The sequence below is a fragment of the Fukomys damarensis genome, unplaced genomic scaffold (genome assembly GCF_012274545.1).
Source record: "Fukomys damarensis isolate Sample0158 unplaced genomic scaffold, DMR_v1.0_HiC HiC_scaffold_39, whole genome shotgun sequence".
Taxonomy (NCBI): domain Eukaryota; kingdom Metazoa; phylum Chordata; class Mammalia; order Rodentia; family Bathyergidae; genus Fukomys; species Fukomys damarensis.
The window spans coordinates 62,503,184-62,521,408 of NW_022900951.1; the positions used below are offsets into that span (position 1 = coordinate 62,503,184).

At 37.5% G+C, this 18,225-nt stretch overlaps 1 pseudogene; it reads left to right on the forward strand.

Moving 5' to 3' along the window:
• Positions 1-1,467: 1,467 nt before the first annotated feature.
• The window catches only part of LOC104874340, a 50,273-nt pseudogene continuing 33,515 nt past the window's right edge, over positions 1,468-18,225 (forward strand).

The following is an 18,225-nucleotide window of genomic DNA, read 5'->3' on the forward strand; positions in this document are numbered from 1 at the left end:
GATCTTTATGTCAAGTTCTTTTCCCCTGTTTGGAAAATTTTCTGCCATTACTTCTTTGAATAATTTTTTATGTCATTTGCAGTTTCTCCTGTTTCTTCATTGACTCTGATTAGTCTTATGTATTCTTCTTTGCATTGTCTACCCGCTGCTGGATTGATTTCTCATGGTACCTTAGTATTTGTAAGAAATTTTTATTTTCCTGCTCACTGATTGTAATCCTGTGTTTGATGTCTGACATTCTGTCCTCACATTGATTCATTCTGCTGTTAACTTTCAATGGAGTTTTTAATCTCCTGGATATATGTTTGCATCTGTTTTATGTATTTCATTTGTTCCCTATGCTGAGATTCCATCATGTTCCTCACTCACCTTTATTTTTTTAATCTGGGTCTGCTGTGGAGCTATTAATAATGTCTTTCACTAAGGACAAAATGTCTGTTGCTGTCCAAGAAAGAATTCCTGATTTCATTTTTTCCAGATCATCTTTTTTTGCCGTTTCAGGGAGTCCAGGTGGTTTAGTATCATGTTCCATCTTGTTGACATTTTGGGTTGCCTTAGGTGATCTGGAAGTCTCATTTTGAGGCTTATTTACATGCCTTCTCACTTAAACAGAGGTGACCTGCTGTGCTTTTGTTGAGGCAACCTTTTGCTCACCCACTGGGCTTCAATTCTCAGCAAGGCACAGAGAGGCCTTCTCTCTGTTGCTCACCACTGTGCCAGTTCAGGAATGGTTATCTTCTGGATCCCTTTGCTGACCTGTTGTCTAGGGGATGTTCTGGTTGAGGCCTGCACACACTTGGGATGGTATCTTGGCATGCCTCTGGTTGGGGGCTGTCTTTCTGTTGGCTGTTGTCTGGGAGAGACTTTGGCCAGGGGCTGAGCACTGAGTTGCTAGTGTCTGAGCAGGCTTCATGCTGGAGTCTCCACACAGTGATGATATAGGGGCAAGCCTCTGGCTGTTGTTTATATACCTATGCAGATCTTTTCAGGGAGGGACACTGGCTGGGGCCTGAACACAACTGTGCAGCTATGGTCTGTGTGAGCTTCTGGCTGAGATCTGTTCACACTTACTAATGGTATCTGAGCAGGCTTCTGGGTGTTGCTTGTGCAATTGTGCAGCTCTTTTCCAGGAAGCCCTTTTCTGTTGCTTGTGCATCTGTGCAGCTCTTCTCCAGGTGGGACTTAGGCTGAAGCCTGTGGGACCAAGCTTTTGGGGTCTGAGTGGGGCACTGTCTGGGACCTATACACACCCAGGTGGCTCTGGTTCACATGGGCTTGTCCCTGGAATCTGTGTGCATATACAGATTGAATCTGGGTGGACTTCTGAGTCTTGCTTGTGTTCCTGTTCAGCTCTTTTCAAGTTGGGGCCCTGGGTAGGAACTGTTCATACCAGGGCAACTCAGGTCCAAGCCAGGCTGCTGTCTGGGATATGTGTGCACTTTGGAAAGGCTTTTCTGTACTGGGATAATGGAGCTGAATTTATCAGTGGAGGAGCCATGGTATGTAGAACTGTTGCATATGTTAGTGAAACAGACTGAGGATCAGATTAGGGGTAATTCTGTTTCAAAAATGCTGCAGGATATTATCAAACATAATCCTGGCTCCCTCAGATACAGAAAACTGAGATAGAGTATAAGAAAATTTAAGGAGAGCCCATGCAAGGGGTAAATAAATTGCTCCAGGAACATTCTCAACTTGTAGTTTGATAAAATCAATATTGGAGCTTTATTTGCAGCTATAGTTATCACTACTGCCACTGGCCCGCCAACTGAAAGAAAGGGAAAAGATTATATAGAAGATAAAGAATCCTTTCCATGGCCTGTACTTCTCAAAGTTTTGGAGGTTAACAGAGGCCACCCTTGCCTGTCTAAATATCAAATGCACATTCATCAAGCTTCTATGACAGGGGAGCTGATGGGGCCTTGTTGCTTCCCTGTCATAGTCAGACCAGACCCTGATGGTCCACCAAATGATACATGAACATCGGGGAATAGGGTATAAGGCATTGAAGGAATTAAAACAGAGTATAATGAACAACAGGGCACAAGGGCTTTTTACACTGGGGCTCTTATATTCCATTTTTAGGGTTCTGAGTATGATCCCATAGGACATTAAACATCTTGCCCATTCCTGCTTATCACCAAGCCAATATCTTCATTTCCATTTACAGTTACTTGCAGGAGAAAAGGTAGGCCAAAACAGAGTGACTGGAAGGTCAGGAATCACTAAGAATATGTCATTTGGAACAGAAACTTTTTCAAATGGCTTATCCTAATGAAGCATATGACCAGATAAGTTTATTTATGGTATGGGTATGGGCCATATGGGTATGGGCCATATGAGTATGGGCCACTATCCTTGAGCAGTGCACTCTAGTTCAGTATTTTCTATATATTTTACAGGGCTCCTGAGAGCCTTATACTCAGTTTCTTGCTAGACTACAGGCAGCAGTCCATAGACAGATTCAACAGGCACAGACAGCGGAAATAATAGTACTCCAATTGGCCTTTGAAAATGTAAATAAGAGGGCTGTGGATTTAGCTCAGCGGTTCGGTGGCCTGCCTTGAAAATGTAAATAAGGATTGCAAATAAATTCTTGGCATCATTAAGGCTACAAAAGATCTTGGATATTGTATTAGAGCTTGCCTATATATAGGAATAGAGTCTTATAAAAGCTCTGTGCTTGCTTAGGCCATGTTAAGTTTTACTAAGGGGACAAAAAATAATATACAATGATTTAATTGTGTAAAAAGAGATCACATTAATAAGCAGTGTACAAAGCTGGCAAAATCAGGAGCCACAGTTCCACCTCCTCTACAGCGAGATACTGGTCCAACTTTGGTCTTTGTCTTTGATGCAAAAAGGGAAATAATGGGGGAAGAATTGCCACTCTAAATATTATAAGAATGGCAGTCCCCTTAGGGGAAATGGGAATTGGGCCCAGCTTGAGGCCTTTCAAACAACAATCCATCCTGGGTTCCAGGTAAAACATTGCTTCACTCACTTTCAAAACTCCGGGGAGTACAGGATTAGATCTCTCTGCATCCCAGAGAGTAATGTTTATTGGGGGAGATAAGCCTGTAAAGATACTCACAAGGACCTGGATACCATTCCCTGAGGGTATTATGGGATTAATTATGGGTAAAAGTAGTCTAAATTTGCAAGGTGTAACTGTGATGTCTGGGGTAATTTATTTTGATCTTGAGGGAGAAATGCAAATTGCAGGTCATTCTCTGGACACTTGAGTTTTTGAGACAGAAGACTCTGTTACCCAATTGATACTTCTCCCTATACTATAGCTCCCCTTGATACAGTATAGGAAGCAGGAAAGAAAGAAAGGGGGCTTTGGTAGCACCCCAAGTAAAGACATGTAATTTACCCAAGAATTAGATGAGGGAAGACCTATTTGTAGAATGAAAATAAAGGACAAATAAAGAATTGATAGATACAGGAGCCAATGTGTCTGTTATGGCCATTGAACAATGGCTTCCCCTCTGGACATTAAGGCTGTCACCACCTTATGAGTGGAGCTTGGCTGGCCTCAACAAGTATTGCAAAGTGCAACTCACCTATCTTAGTAAGTGAGGAAAAATCAAATGGAGGCTTTTCAACTTTATGTGGCTTCCATACCAGTAATTTTATGGGGAAGAGATCTCTTAAAGTAAAGGAGAATTATTGTGACTAATGAATATATTAATGTTACAAAACATATTATGAGAAAAATGGGCTATCAATTAGATTTGGGTTGAGGGACCAATTTGCAAGGTGATCCTGAGCTACTGTCAATTACTCTCACACTAGACTGCTCAGGTGTAGAACATCAATGCCCTTTTTGACAGGGGTCATTGATGCTTCTCCCCTCAGTCAGTGCAGCTTTGCTACTTCAGTGGAAAATAGATATCCTGGTTTGGGTTGATCAGTCACCTTTAAATAAAGAGAAGCTAAAATACATTCTTTATTGCAAGAATAAATCCAATTAGGGCATTTAGAAGCATTTACTGGAACACTGGTAAACTAGAACACTCCTGTTTTTATAATTCCAAAGAAATCTGGAAAGTGAGGGCTAGACATTTAGCTCAGTACTTCTTCCATTTTCCTTGCAAATACAAGGTCCCAAGTTCAATCCCCACTACCCCCCCCAAAAAAAAAGAAATCTGGAAAGTAGAGATTATTACAAGATTTAAGAGCAGTAAATGCTTGTTTACAGCCAATGGGAGCTTTGCATCCCTGCCTCCTGTCTCGTGCAGCTGTTCTTTGAGAGTGGTCACTGATTGTTATTGATGTTAAAGACTGTTTCTTTACAATTTCCTTACACCTGCCTGATCACCATTATTTTGCTTTCGCTGTGCCCAGTATTAACATAAAGAACCTGTGAGCAGATATCAGGAGATAATTGGACCTTAGGGAATGATAAACAGTCCCACCCTGTGTCAGCATTTTGTAAATCAAGTCTTACAGACTGCTCTAAGGAAATATGTTCAAGTTTCTCATTCTTTATCGCCAAGTACTCCAAAATAGGAAGAAAAGGGCTAAAGTTGTAGGGAAAGTGGGAAGGGTATGAGAAAGGAAATAAGGGAAAAGAAAAATAGGAGAAAGCAAAAAACTGGAAACAAAATCTTTGTAAATAGTGGAGAGGGGAGGGGTGAAGGGAGGGCAGGGGTATGGGGAAAAATGAGAAACAAGATCTGTCACATAAAGGTACAAAATCCAAATGATAAATGTAACTGTACTGTATACTTAAAAAGTACCAATAAACACAATGAAAAAAAAACCCTCAAGATTATTATTCATTATATGGATGTCATTTTGCTGTCCATGGCAACAAAAACATAGCTACATGCTTTGTTTGCTGTAGTAAAGAGGGACCTTAAAAGTCATGGCCTTTGCACTGTTCCTGATAAAGTACATACCTTTAGCCCTTTACTCTACTTAGGAACTAGAATAGACAGTGAGCCCTCAAAAAACAAAAATAAGTGGGGCTAGGGATTTAGCTCAGTGGCACCATTCCTACTTTGCAAACACAAGCCCTGAGTTCAATCCCTAGTACCAGAAAAAAAAAAAAGAGAGGCTTGTTTTTCCCTAGTACCAGAAAAAAAAAAAAGAGACAGGCTTGTTTATTACCTTTAAATGATTTTCAAAACTTATTTGGAGATATTAATTATATTCAGCCTGGATTTGGTTTTGCCACATATCAATTAATACATCTCTATAATACTTTACAAAGTGATCCTCAGATTAATTCCCTTTGACAATTAACTCATGAAGCACAGGGAGAATTACAGTTTGTAAAAAGAACATTACAGGAACAATAAGTGTATCAGGTTAATGACCACTGACCTCTTACTCTCTATATTTTGAATATTCTACATTCTTCTATTGGGCTCCTAGGGCAATTTTACAGCTGTCAGTTGCTCCCCATTGAATATATATACCTTACTAGTAAGATAATAAAGATTATACAGTTATATACTGAACAAATGGAAAGAGTAGCAGTGACTGGGAGAACTGACTGTAATCAGTTGTTTGGTAATAATCCCCAGATTATACTACCCACAGAATTGTCTCAATATTCAATTTTGTTGCAGCAAGCAATTTATTGGCAGATTGCTTTCATTGACTTTATAGGGCAAATTGGCAATCATTTTCCTAGTGACCCTATCTTTCAATTATTTTGTAAAATACTCTTGTGTAATACCTCAGATAACAGGACTAAACCCCACTTCTGATACATAGACTTATTTTACAGATGTTTCCTCAAAGGGAAAGGCAATGATCTGGAGTAAGAATTTTCAACACTTTTAAATCTCTGAACTCTCAGCCCAAAGATCAGTAATAACTTCTATTTTATATATTATAGAAATTACTAAGCTGATCCCTATAAATATTGATTCAGCCTATGCAATATTTCTTACCCAGCGACTGCAAAGTGCTACTTTGAAAGGTCTTTAGACCCTTCCATGTTTAATATGTTCCTTAGATTGCAGCAAGTGATCCAAAGCTGTTGTAATCCTTTTTAAATTGACATATTCCATTCCATTCTAACTTACTGGGACCCTTAGCCTATGGTAATCAATAGGATGATTCTTTGGTGGCTTATGTTACTTCCTTTGATTTGGAAAGACATTTCCACTGATATAATCACCAAAATAGTAGAGCCTTAAAATAATTTGTTCCATACACAAGCTGGGAAGTTTGTCTTGTCCAATATCACTTGATAATACCTCCTTCATCCTTTTCCATCTGAAGGATATAACCACCGAGGCCTTAAACAAAATGAAATTTGGCAAATAGATGTTACTTATATCTGGTCATTTGGTAAGTTACAATATATCCATGTATCTATAGATACTTCCATATGATCCATGCTACCTGCCATATCGGGAGAAAGTAAGTCATGTTTAACAACATAGTTCACCTTCACTGCTATGGGAATCTCACATACAATTAAAACTGATAATGGTATTTAATATGTTTGTAAAGCTTTATGCTCCTTTTTTCAGCTGTGGCATACTAAGCATCTTACAGGCATTCCCTACAATCCTCAAGGTAAAGCAATAGTGAAGTGTGTACATTTCTCCTGAAAAATTAATTATAAAAACAAAAAGGATAACTATAGCTATCTCCATAAGTGCAATTAGGTCACTTTCACTTTAAATTGTTTGAATCCACTTGCAGAAAGCAAAAGTACTCCATTGGAGCTCCACAGGTAGATGGATGATGGTAGGGATAAATGTAAGTCATAAGTTTTATGGAAAGATGTCAAAACAGGAAAGTGTGATGGCCCATTGCAATTACTAGCATTGGGACGAGGGTATACTTGTGTGTTACCAGATAATAAAACATTGTTATGGGCACCATCACATTCATGGGAATGTGAAACCATGGAAAAAGGATTACTCCAAATTTGTGGTTTAGCCTGCTGCCATTATACCCACTGGAGCGAGCCTTCACTTGGATGAACCTGGAAAAAGCACCTCAGCTGTTGCAAACCACAAAAGTGGCAAAATCTACCATGTGGGGTCAAGCAAAGAAGATGTCCAGGAAGTTAAGAAGTTAGTGGTGAGCCAGGGCTCACCTTAGGAGGGAGAGACAATAATCATTCAGCTTGGCATTCAGTCAAAATGACATTGGTATATTAACTACTATGGGAAAAAATACCTCTATTTTGCATTCTGATAGTGAAGGACAACTTGAATGGCACAAGGGCAGTTTTAACCCTCCATTACCATAGGTCATTATCAATGGCAGAACTGGATCTCTTCAGGAAACATTTTGGAATCTGACCTTTCCTTATTATACTGATCAGCTATAGAAAGGACATACAGCTAAATTTACTAGAAAACCTCAAACATTCTAATTTGGAAAAATAAGACAGCACAGTTTTTCCTCCATACTTACAGCCTTTATGTTTTATACATGGGACTATTAAAGAGAATCATGCCTCATTAAAATGTAGAGTGTACATTGAGCCACTGTATCAACTGGAGCCCTAGTTAATAAAACCCAGCTAGTCTTAGGGCACATGCTAGGAGTCTGTGTGCCAGTAAATCTCATCAAGCCCTTGGCTGATACTCCTGCTATTTATCTATTGGAATCATTGACTGAACACCTTGTGCACTGAACAAAAAGGGTGTTAGGATTGGTTGTTGCTGGATTTGTTTCTTTGGTATTATTAATTACAAGCATTGCTGTACCTTCTGTATCTCTCATTCAGTCTATACAGACTGCTCATTTTCTAGATAATTGGACCATAACTGTGGACAAGGCTTGAAATATACAACATTCTATTGATGCAAGATCACAGCCACAAATCAGTGTTTTAGAGACTGTTATGTGGATGGAAGATCAAGTAGAAACCCTACAACAGGGTTTTAGGTGTTATTTTAATACTATTTTGTATTATACAACTCCTTTCATGTATAACCATTCTACCTATCCTTGGGAGCATAAAAAAGGCACATACAGGGTGCTATGTATAATAATATAATGGTTGATTCAGAGGCATTACGAAAAGAATTATTATCTGTGTCTCAGAAGACTCAAAATTTTGATAAGCAAATTCAGGATTGGGATAAATTGAATAATACTACTGATTAGCTTAATCCATTGAACTATTTTAAAGCTCATTTTGGATTTTACATTGGCTTGACTATATTAATGTTTTTCTGGCTCATATTTCTACTTATAGTCTGCTGAAGGGGAAGCCAAACCAGACAATGCTTAGATGCCATGCACCCTCAAATTACATTGCAACAACTGCTGCAAATACAAAAACAAAAAGAGGAAGTGTTGGAGATTCTTTAGATCTCAGTCTCAAAGTCAGTGTTACCTTGCCTCCAGAACAGGGAAGTATGTGGAAGGCCACATGCCCCCTGGCTGTGGTTTTAATGCCCATAACTGGGTACTCCTGAATTAAGACAGTGTCTGCTGAGGACAGTTGTTTACATACAGGCACTTGGGTATACAGAAAATCTGGTTCCTCATTAACTCGGTCCTTATCACCCATTCTCTACAGTTGCTGTTCCATGACACCAATGCTACTCCAACCCTGTGCTTCTCACTGGCTAATAAAAGCATGCCAACTGTGGAGATTTATTCAACACTGTCTGCTAGAAGCAGATGTATTCCCACTCCCAGCTTTATATCTTGAAAATAGTCTCTGTCTCTTTTTTTAATTGCGTTTATGGTACTTTATAGGTGTACGGTGTACAGTACAGTTACATTTATCATTGGGATCTTGTACCTTTAAATGACAGATATTGCTTCTCATTTTTCCCTATACCCCTGCTCTCAATTCACCCCCTCCACCCTTCCCTATTTACAAAAACTTTGTTTCCATTATTTCATATTTTTTATTTTCCCTTATTTCATTTCCCATACCCTTCCCACTTCCAATACACCTTTAGCCACATTTTTCCTATTTCACATTGTCAATTGTACTATTTGGATCTTATTTACACTTTTAGTTTTTCACATTAGAGAAACTATTCAGTATTTACACATGTGTGTCTTATTTATTTCACTTAAGAGTATGGCCTCAATATGCATTCAGTTTCCTATGAATGACTCGTTTCTCATTCTTTATGGCTGAGTAGTACTCCATTTTATAGAAAAACTACATCTTCTTTATACAGTCTCCAACTTTTGGGAAGTTGGGCTATTTCCAAGTTTTAGCTATTACAAATTGTGCCACTATAAACATGGGTGCACATATATCACTGTGGCATGATTTTTAAAATTATTTTGGAAAGATAAACAACAGAGGGGTAGCTCAGCCAAGTGTAACCTCTAATCCTAGGTCTTTGAGTTATCTTCATATTGATTTCCATAGTGTTTGCTCCAGTCTGCACAACCACCAACAGTGGAGAAGGGTTCTTTTCTACCCACAACCCCACCAACATATGTTATTGGTTGATTTCTTAATAGCAGCCATTCTTTCTGGGGTAAGATGGAATCTCAGTGTTGGTTCATCTGCATCTTTCGAATGACCAGTGATGTGGAACATTTTTTCATATATTTACTTGATGCGTTTACTTCTTTGTCTGGAAAGTGTCTGTTCATTTCAGATGCCCATATTTGAATCAGGTCTTTATATTTGGGGGGGGGACTGATTGTTTTGAGTTCTTTATGTATTCCAGATAATAGTCCTTTGTCTGAGGAGCAGCTGGTAAAATTTTTTCCCACATTGTAGTTTGTCTCTTATCTCTGTTCATGGTTTTTTTTGCAGTGCAGAATCTTTTTAATAAGATGAGATCCCAGTTAATAATTCTTTGTGCTAGATCCAATGCTACTGAGGATTTGTTTATAAAGTCTTTTCCTATGCCAGTGTCTTCAAGAGTTCGGCCTAACATATCTTCCAGCAAATTTAGTGCCTTTTTAAAAATATTTAGATCTTTAATCCATTTGGATTTTAGTTTAGTGCATGGTGAAAGATAAGGCTCTAGTTTTCTTTCTTTGTTGGTAAACTTTTAATTGCATTTTCAATTTCACTGATTGTAATTGGGGTGTTTAGAATATTTTTGTCTTCTTTGTTTCACTTTGGTAATTCATAAGCATCAAGAAATCTGTCCATTTCTTCTGTGTTCTCCATTTCATTAGAGCCCAGGTTCTCAAAGTAGGTATTGATTTTCTGGATTTCTGGTGGATCTCTTGTGACTTCAACTTTTTCTTTCTTAATTGCATGGATCTGAGCCTTTTCTTTCCTTTTTTGATAAGGTTGGCTAAGGGTTCATAAATTTTATTTATTCTTTCAAAAAACAACTCTTCAATTCATTGATTTTTGTATTGATTTTTAGTTTCCTTTACAATGATTTCTGCTCTAATATTTATAATTTCCTCCCTTGTATGAGCTTTGGGTTTTTCTTGATCTTCTTTTTGTAGGAGACTAAGATTCATCATTAGGTTTTTTTGTTTGAGCTCACACTGTTTTCTGGGTATGGGCTTTCACTGCTATGAATTTTCCACATAGAACTGCTTTCATTGTGTCCCATAAATTCCTGTATGTTGTGTTGGCATTATCCTTTATTTGTAAAAGCTATCTAATTTCTTCTTTAATTTTTCTGTGACCCATTGATTGTTGAGGAGATTGTTCAATTTCCATGTGTTTGTGAAGTTCTTTTGGTTCCTTATGCTATTGATCTCCAGTTTAATTGCACTATGCACTATATACATGGGATAACGTTGCTTTGCATTTATTTAAACCTGTTCTATGAGCTAGTATGTGGTCTATTTTGGAGAATGACCCACATGCAGCCAAAAATAATGTGTACTCTGATTTTGTGAGGTGGAAAACTCTATAGACATCTATTAAGTCCATTTTTTTCAACAGCTTGGTTCAGTTCTAGCATTTTGCTGTTGACTTTTTGTCTGGATGATCTACCTATTTTTGAGAGCTTGTTATTTAGTTCCTCCACTGTAATTGTATTAGTGCATATTTGGTTCTTGTCCCTTAATTTTTCTTTTATATAGTTGGGGCATTAATATTTTGTGCATATATATTTGTGATTGTCATCTCTTCCTCTTGGCTTGTTCTCTTTACAAGGATATGATAGCCTTCTTTGTCTCTCTGAATCAGTTTTGGTGTGAAATTTACTTTATCCGTGTATAAGATAGCTACCCATGCTTTTTTTTCTGGGCTCCTGTCACATGGAGAACTGTTTTCTAGCCTTTCACTTTCAGTCTATGGCTTTATTTATGTTTCTTGTATACAACATATGGTTGAGTTTTGCTTCTTAATCCATTCTGCCAATGTATTTCTCTTAATTGGTGAAGTGAGGCCACTGACATTGATGGTTATAACTGATATTTATTGATTTATCATTGTCATGTTATTGTCCTCTTGTTGGCTCTTTTTAATTTTTCCCCCTCTCCCTTTAGTTTCCTGCCTTGCCTAATTGATTTGTTCTGTTGAGCCTAATGGTGTTGTGACCTTCATTGTTGTTTTCTAGGATATTGTTTAGAATTGTTTGGTTGCTGGTTTGGTATTCATGGATTTTCTGAGGCTTTCTTGTTGTGAAGTATCTTATTTCCCCATCCCTTTTGAAAGAGAGTATTGCAGTACACATCAACCTTGGTTGTTTTCTTTTAGGGTGTGAAATACCTCACTTCAGTCTCTCCTTGATCTGAGTGCTTGTGTTGAAAAGTTTGCTGTGATTCTGAAGAACTTTCCTTTGAATGTGACTTGTTTCTTTTCTCTAAGTGCTTGTAGTATTTTGTTTTTCTGTTGGGTTTCTGGGATCTTCATTATTATATGTCCAGGTGTAGATTTTTTTTATCATGGCTAGTTGGAGTCCTATATGCCTCACTTATCTGTATGTCAATTTTTTCCTCTCTGTTTGGTAAATTTTCTGTCGTTAATTTTGTGAACATATTTTTTAAGTCATTTGTATTTTCTCCTGCTACTTCCTGGATTCCTATCAGTCTTATGTTATTCTTCTTTTCATCATCTAGGAGTTGTTGGATCAGTTTCTCATGATCCCTTACTGCTTTTTAGAGACCTCTCTTTTCACAGTCACTGACTGCAACCCTATCTTCTATATCTGAAATTTAATCTTCACATTCATTTATCCTGCTGCAAAAACTTTCAATTGAGTTTTTAATCTCCTGGTTATCAGTTTGAATCTGTTTCACGTATTCTATTTCTTTCCTATGTTGCTCTTTCATTGTTTCTATTTCTTTCTTATGCTGGGCCTTCATGGCTTCTATCATGGTCCTGAGCTCATCTATTTTTCTGTCAGTTTCTGTTCTATAGTCTCTAATCATGTCTCTCATTGTGCTCACCATCTCTGTAGTTATTTCAGAAATTATTTCTGTTTTGAATTTTTCTATATCCTGATTGTTCTGTTTTGTTACTTCCTGTGCTATGAGTTCAGTGTGTCTTGGTGGATGATTGTCAGACTTTTCCGCCTTATCTACCCTAGAATGTGCTGTTGGTAAACTGGAAGTCTGTTTTTGTGTCTTGCCTAAGTGTTTTCTTAATTTTTTTGTTGGGCTGTCCTTGGTTTAATTCCTGGATTATTATTTATTTTGATCTTCCTGATATAGTTGCTTTTTAGATTTTGAATCTCTGATGGCTCATAGACACTCTCATTTTCATAATATTACAAAGTACAACTCATTAAATCAATCACAACTCTTTAGCTCAATTGATACAATCAGCAACACAAGAACATCAATCATAGCTTAAAAATTGACCATCTGTGGTAGTTATTAATCTATCACCTTTAACAGTGTTAATTAAATCAAAATCGAGGACCATCCACAATATGTTTATAGTGAATAAACTCTTCAATATAGCTATTTACTCTTTAGTTTGGGGACTTAGATAGAGTTAGGAAGAGAGGAATAGATAGGTAGGAGAATTAGAGAACGTTTCAGGTGAATCCAGAAGATACAGGATGATCACAAAAACTTTAGGAAACTGTTGAAGAGATAAGGGAGAGACAAAATGCAAGAAAAAGGACAATAATAGAACAACTTAAGAGTAATAGGGACTTATTTTCCTTTGAAACTAGTGACCCTTAAGTGAAGGAAAAAGAGAGAAAAAAAGAAAAGAAAGAAAGAAAGAAAGAAAGAAAGAAAGAAAGAAAGAAAGAAAGAAAGAAAGAAAAAAGAAAGAAAGAAAGAAAGCGAAGAAATCTGAATTAAGGAAGGAACAGCAACAGAAAGGGAGATGTGGAATAATATGAGAGAGCAAGAGACTGAGTGGGGAAAAGAAGATAGAAAAAAGGAAGAATTTGCAGAATGGAATGAGGAAAAGAAAGAAGAAAAATAACTTGAAGAGCATCTTTCAGGGTATATCTCTCCTGTTACAATAGACAGTTGTGCACAGTAATGTGCAGAACTAAGTCATTTAGTCTCAGCTGATGGAAGATACCTGAGATTCAGGCTGAATTCAGGCTGCAAAGCCCAAATTGAGCTCCCTAACCTCCTGCACGGTTGAACTCTGCAAGGTTCTACTTCAGGTTCCCTCTGCCCTTTCTCTGAAAATAGTCCAAGTTCTACTGGAAGGTGGTGATCTCTCCAACTTATCAACTATGGAAGTTTGATGTGCCTTTCTTGCAGTTGTTCACTTCTGTTCTGTCTTCTGGGATCTCAGTAAAATTACCTTTATGACCACCTGTGCCTCTGCAGTGTGGACCCAGGAACAGGCACTATCAGGAAGCTGGAGAGCATGGGGGGAGGTATGTTGAAGAGGCATCTGTGTGACTGACCAGTCCTCACTGGTCCACTGGATGCAGGCTGGGGTGAGGGTGGGATCACTGTATGGCTAAGTGGTTCTCACTGGCCTGCTGGATTCAGGCTGGAGCAAGGGCAGGATCTCCACACAACTGCCCCAGTCCTAACTGGTCCTCTGGATGCCAGCTGGAATTTGTCTCTTTCTTTTTATTCCCTGTTGTTCCCCCTAAAAGGTAGCTAAGGATCTGAGCATCCTTCAGTATAACACCATTGTTTCACTGTTGACCTTGAAGCCTCTGTGCCAAGTGCAAAAATGTACTACTCCCTTTGCTTTTTGACTCATTTAGGAAAAAAACTATTTTTCAGAAACTTATTAGTTTATGCCTTTTATATGTTTGCCATTAGACAATCCCCTTACATACATTATAGCAAATTCTGATTATTCATTGAAATTAATTATAAAATTAGAGAGATTTAGGGGTGGAGTTAGAAGTAATAGTTGGCCTCAAGGCATAAGGAAATCTCAGGTATCCTTTATCCTTCTTTTTTCTCTAGAAATTTTATAAGTACCATCACATGCCTCCCTTTTCTTTCCAGTTTACATTACCTTGAATTTCTCTCCCAGCATAAAGTGCCTGACTGTAGAGTATATAGGACAGTCTTTCTTCATGGATTAATAAGTCACAGCCTGGACTCCAAGCTCACTCTTTAGTAGCTGTTTGCATTTTAAGTAGCTTTGGCAGGTATGATAAGGAAAGCTCCATCAGAACTACACACAAGCCTCTGTATATACTTATTTCCATTTCATGACTTATGCTTGATATTTTATCTCTTAAAACAGACTGGGATGTAAAATGACAGAGTAGGATTTTGTATTCTTTATGTTTCTCTTTCCATTTTGGCAAGAATCAGCAGGGTTAAACCTACTCACAATTTTAAAACTATTGCTGTGTAAATGGTGTTTGCTTAGCAATGAGAAATTCTGAGATTTCCAATATATACTTCTTATTAGAAAATCTGAGGTTAAATGATTTTGTTCACTATCCTTGCTGGCTGCCTGATATTCACAAATATAAATTCCTTCTAATGGCTGCATATATGTGGGAACTGAGGAAAGAGTTTTGTGTCAAAAATTCTAAATTAGGAAGTTTATTGGTTCTTAGTGGCACAAAATGTCCCCAAATCCTTCAGTGAGGATTATGACATCAGCAAATACTTACACAAGATAAGATTATTGTTAAAACTGTTATAGGAAGAAAAGGTCTAAAGGGGTAGGGGAAGAGGGAGGGATAGGGGAAAGGAAAGAATGGAAAGGAAAAAATGTGAAAAGGAAAACATGGAAGCAAAGCAAATAGGTAAATAGGGAAGGGTGGAGGGGGTGAAGGGAGGGCCAGGGAATGGTGAAAAAAATAAGAGCCAAGATACATGGTGCAAAGGTACAAAATCCCAATGTTGAATGTAACTACTGTATACCTAAAATGTACCAATAAACTTAATGAAAAAATAGGGAGGAGTGGAGGGTTTGAAGGGAGGACAGGAGAATGGGGAAAATAAGATTTAAAGGTACAAGTTCCCAATGAGGAATGTAACTGTATTGTATACATAAAATGCACAAATAATCTTAATGAAAAAAAAAGACTAGAGGAAAAATGTGCTGTCTTCTCATTGTGCTCTTCAAAATGAGCAATACAAAAATATCTATGCTTGAAGGATTTTCTCTTTTTAAAACAAATATAAAAAGAATGGAATCTCATACAGTCATAAAATTACAATAGGCACTGACCTTAAAAGATTGTTTTAACCTTTCACTGGCTGCTCAGCAAAGTGGGTAGAGGAGGCTTGATAATGTTCCTTATCCATTAGCAATCAATTAAGACTAGAAGTACCCATTTCATCAGCATCAGCCCAAAGCTTTCTGTACTTTGCCACCTCAGTTTAATATCTATCTATGGCTTAGCTGTTACTGATATACTTGTATCTTCCTTCATAAAACCTTTTTCAGAGTTAATCAAACAAAAATAATGACTGGGTCAATGCTTTTAATTTTATACATTTATAACCACTTTGTCATTTCAGAAACTTCTGCTTGAGAGTTTACTTTTTAGTTTTATTATTCCCTCATAGGTATATGTGCTGCCGAAGAGAGCACAATTCCCTCATAGTTTGGAACTAAAATCTATAACCTGTGTGAAAGGAGTTTCTATTTTATTTTGAGTAACACCTGGTTCAGAATAACACATATCCATAGATAGGCAAACCCCATAAACAAATTAATAAATAAATATTAAAAAGTTCCCAGAGTCTGTATGGTGAGATGAAATAAACAGGTGTGAAATAGTCATTGAAATATTAAGTCTGGCCTTCAGGCTGATCTAATGTTACATTGTGATGATTTGCTCTGAGTCAAATGAACACAGTACCCCCATCTGGTGGCCACCTAATACTATATTTTCTGCAATAATAACTAGAAAACATCTAGATTTTTCCTTTTCTTTTGGTTCTGCTGTTAATATGACACTAAGTGACCAAATCACATATGTTAGTGATATGTATCCAAAGTTGTCCTTTAGATGTTCACTTGTTAAATGTGTATCTATTTATTATGAAGTTACAACAGTAGTTTTCATAGAAATTAATGTTTTTATTGAAGTTTTTTTTTATGCCTGATCCATGAAGGACAAATCAGTGTTATGGCTTGTGTAGAGATGTCCACTCAAAGCCTTATGTGTTCTTAGGTGAAGCTTTTTAGAGGTGGCTGAATCTAGGGTATTTGCTGCTTGGATCAAGGATGTGATGTTAAAATTGATTCACGGTGCTGTGCTAGGAGTAAAACTGTCCCACATTTGATGAGTGCTACCAGCCCTAAGGCTAGGTAGCCTGGATAAAATAGAAGGGACAGAAAGAGGGTTGCTGCTTGCTGCTTGTCACCTCTTGCTTGCTGCCTTGCTGCCTTCTGCCTGACATGAACTGTCTCTCATCTGCAGTGCCCCTCTGTCATGCCACGCACCCTTGGAGCCAACCAACCATGAACTTAAACTTATACAAACTGTGAACTAAATAAACCTTTCCTTCTTTAACTTTAAGTATCAGTTATTTTGTCTTATTAATAAGAAAAAGTAAATTATACAGTCACCCACTTTAAATTTACCCTGGTCATATTTTTTATTTTTTTTTCCTCATGAGTTTATTGGTACATTTTAGGTATACAGTTCAGTTACATTCACTATTGGGATCTTGTACCTTTATATGACAGGTCTTGGTTCTCATTTTTTTTTTACGGATACAGTATAGTTACATTCATTGTTGGGATCTTGTACCTCTATATGACAGGTCTTGTTCTCTCATTTTTTCCCCTTGTCCCTGCCCTCCCTTCACCCCCCTCCTTCCCTCCCCATTTACAAACACTTTATTTCCATTTTTTCATTGTCTCATATTTTTTCTTTTCCCTTATTAGCTTTCCCCTACCCTTCCCACTCTCCCTACACTTTTAGCCCCTTTCTTCCTATTTCACATTGTCAGTTATATCATTAGGATCTTATGTATTATTATAGTTTATTCAAACCAGAGAAACTATTTGGTATTTACACATGTGTGACTTATTTATTTCACTTAGGAGTATATCCTCAATACGTATCCATTTTCCTATGAATGACTCTAATTTATCATTCTTTACGGCCGAGTAGTATTCCATTTTATAGGAAAATCACATCTTCTTTATTCAGTTTCCAACTGATGGGCAAGTGGGCTGTTTCCAAGTTATAGCTATTACAAATTGTGGTGCTATAAACATAGGTGTGCATATATCTCTGATATGATTCTTTTAATTCTTTTGGAAAGATACCCAGCAGAGGGATGGCTGGGTCAAATGGAACCTCCAGTCCAAGCTCTTTGAGGTATCTCCATATTGATTTCCATAGTGGTTGCAGCAGTCTGCACTCCCACCAACAAGGAGAAGGGTTCCTGTCTCTCCACAACCCCCAACATTTGTTATTGTTTGATTTCTTGATAACAGCCATTCTTGGTGGGGTGAGGTGGAATCTCAGCATTGTTTTCATCTGCATCTCTCGAATGACCAGTGATGTGGAACATTTTTTCATATATTTACTCACTATTTTAACTTCTTTGTCTGAGAAATGTCTGTTCATTTCAGATGCCCATTTTTGAATTGGGTCTTTATATTTGGGGGACTGATTGTTTTGCATTCTTTATATATTCTATATAATAGTCCTTTGTCTGAGGAGCAGCTGATAAATTTTTTTCCCACATTGTAGGTTGTCTCTTAGTTCTGCTAATGGTTTCTTTTGCAGTGCAGAAGTTTTTTAATAAGATGAGATCCCAGTTGTTGTTTCATCTGCTCTCCCTCCAGACTGCTTGGGCCCTTTCCAGGTCAGATTTTTTAAAAGGCTTGGTACAAGGAGCTCTGGTATATTGAATAAAAAAAAAAACTTCAGAACACCTAATATAAAACTGATCTAGTATATGATAAAGTTTCTAGCATAAACCTGGTTTTATTTACCACAAAAGCACCACTTGGCTAAGCTCTATGTT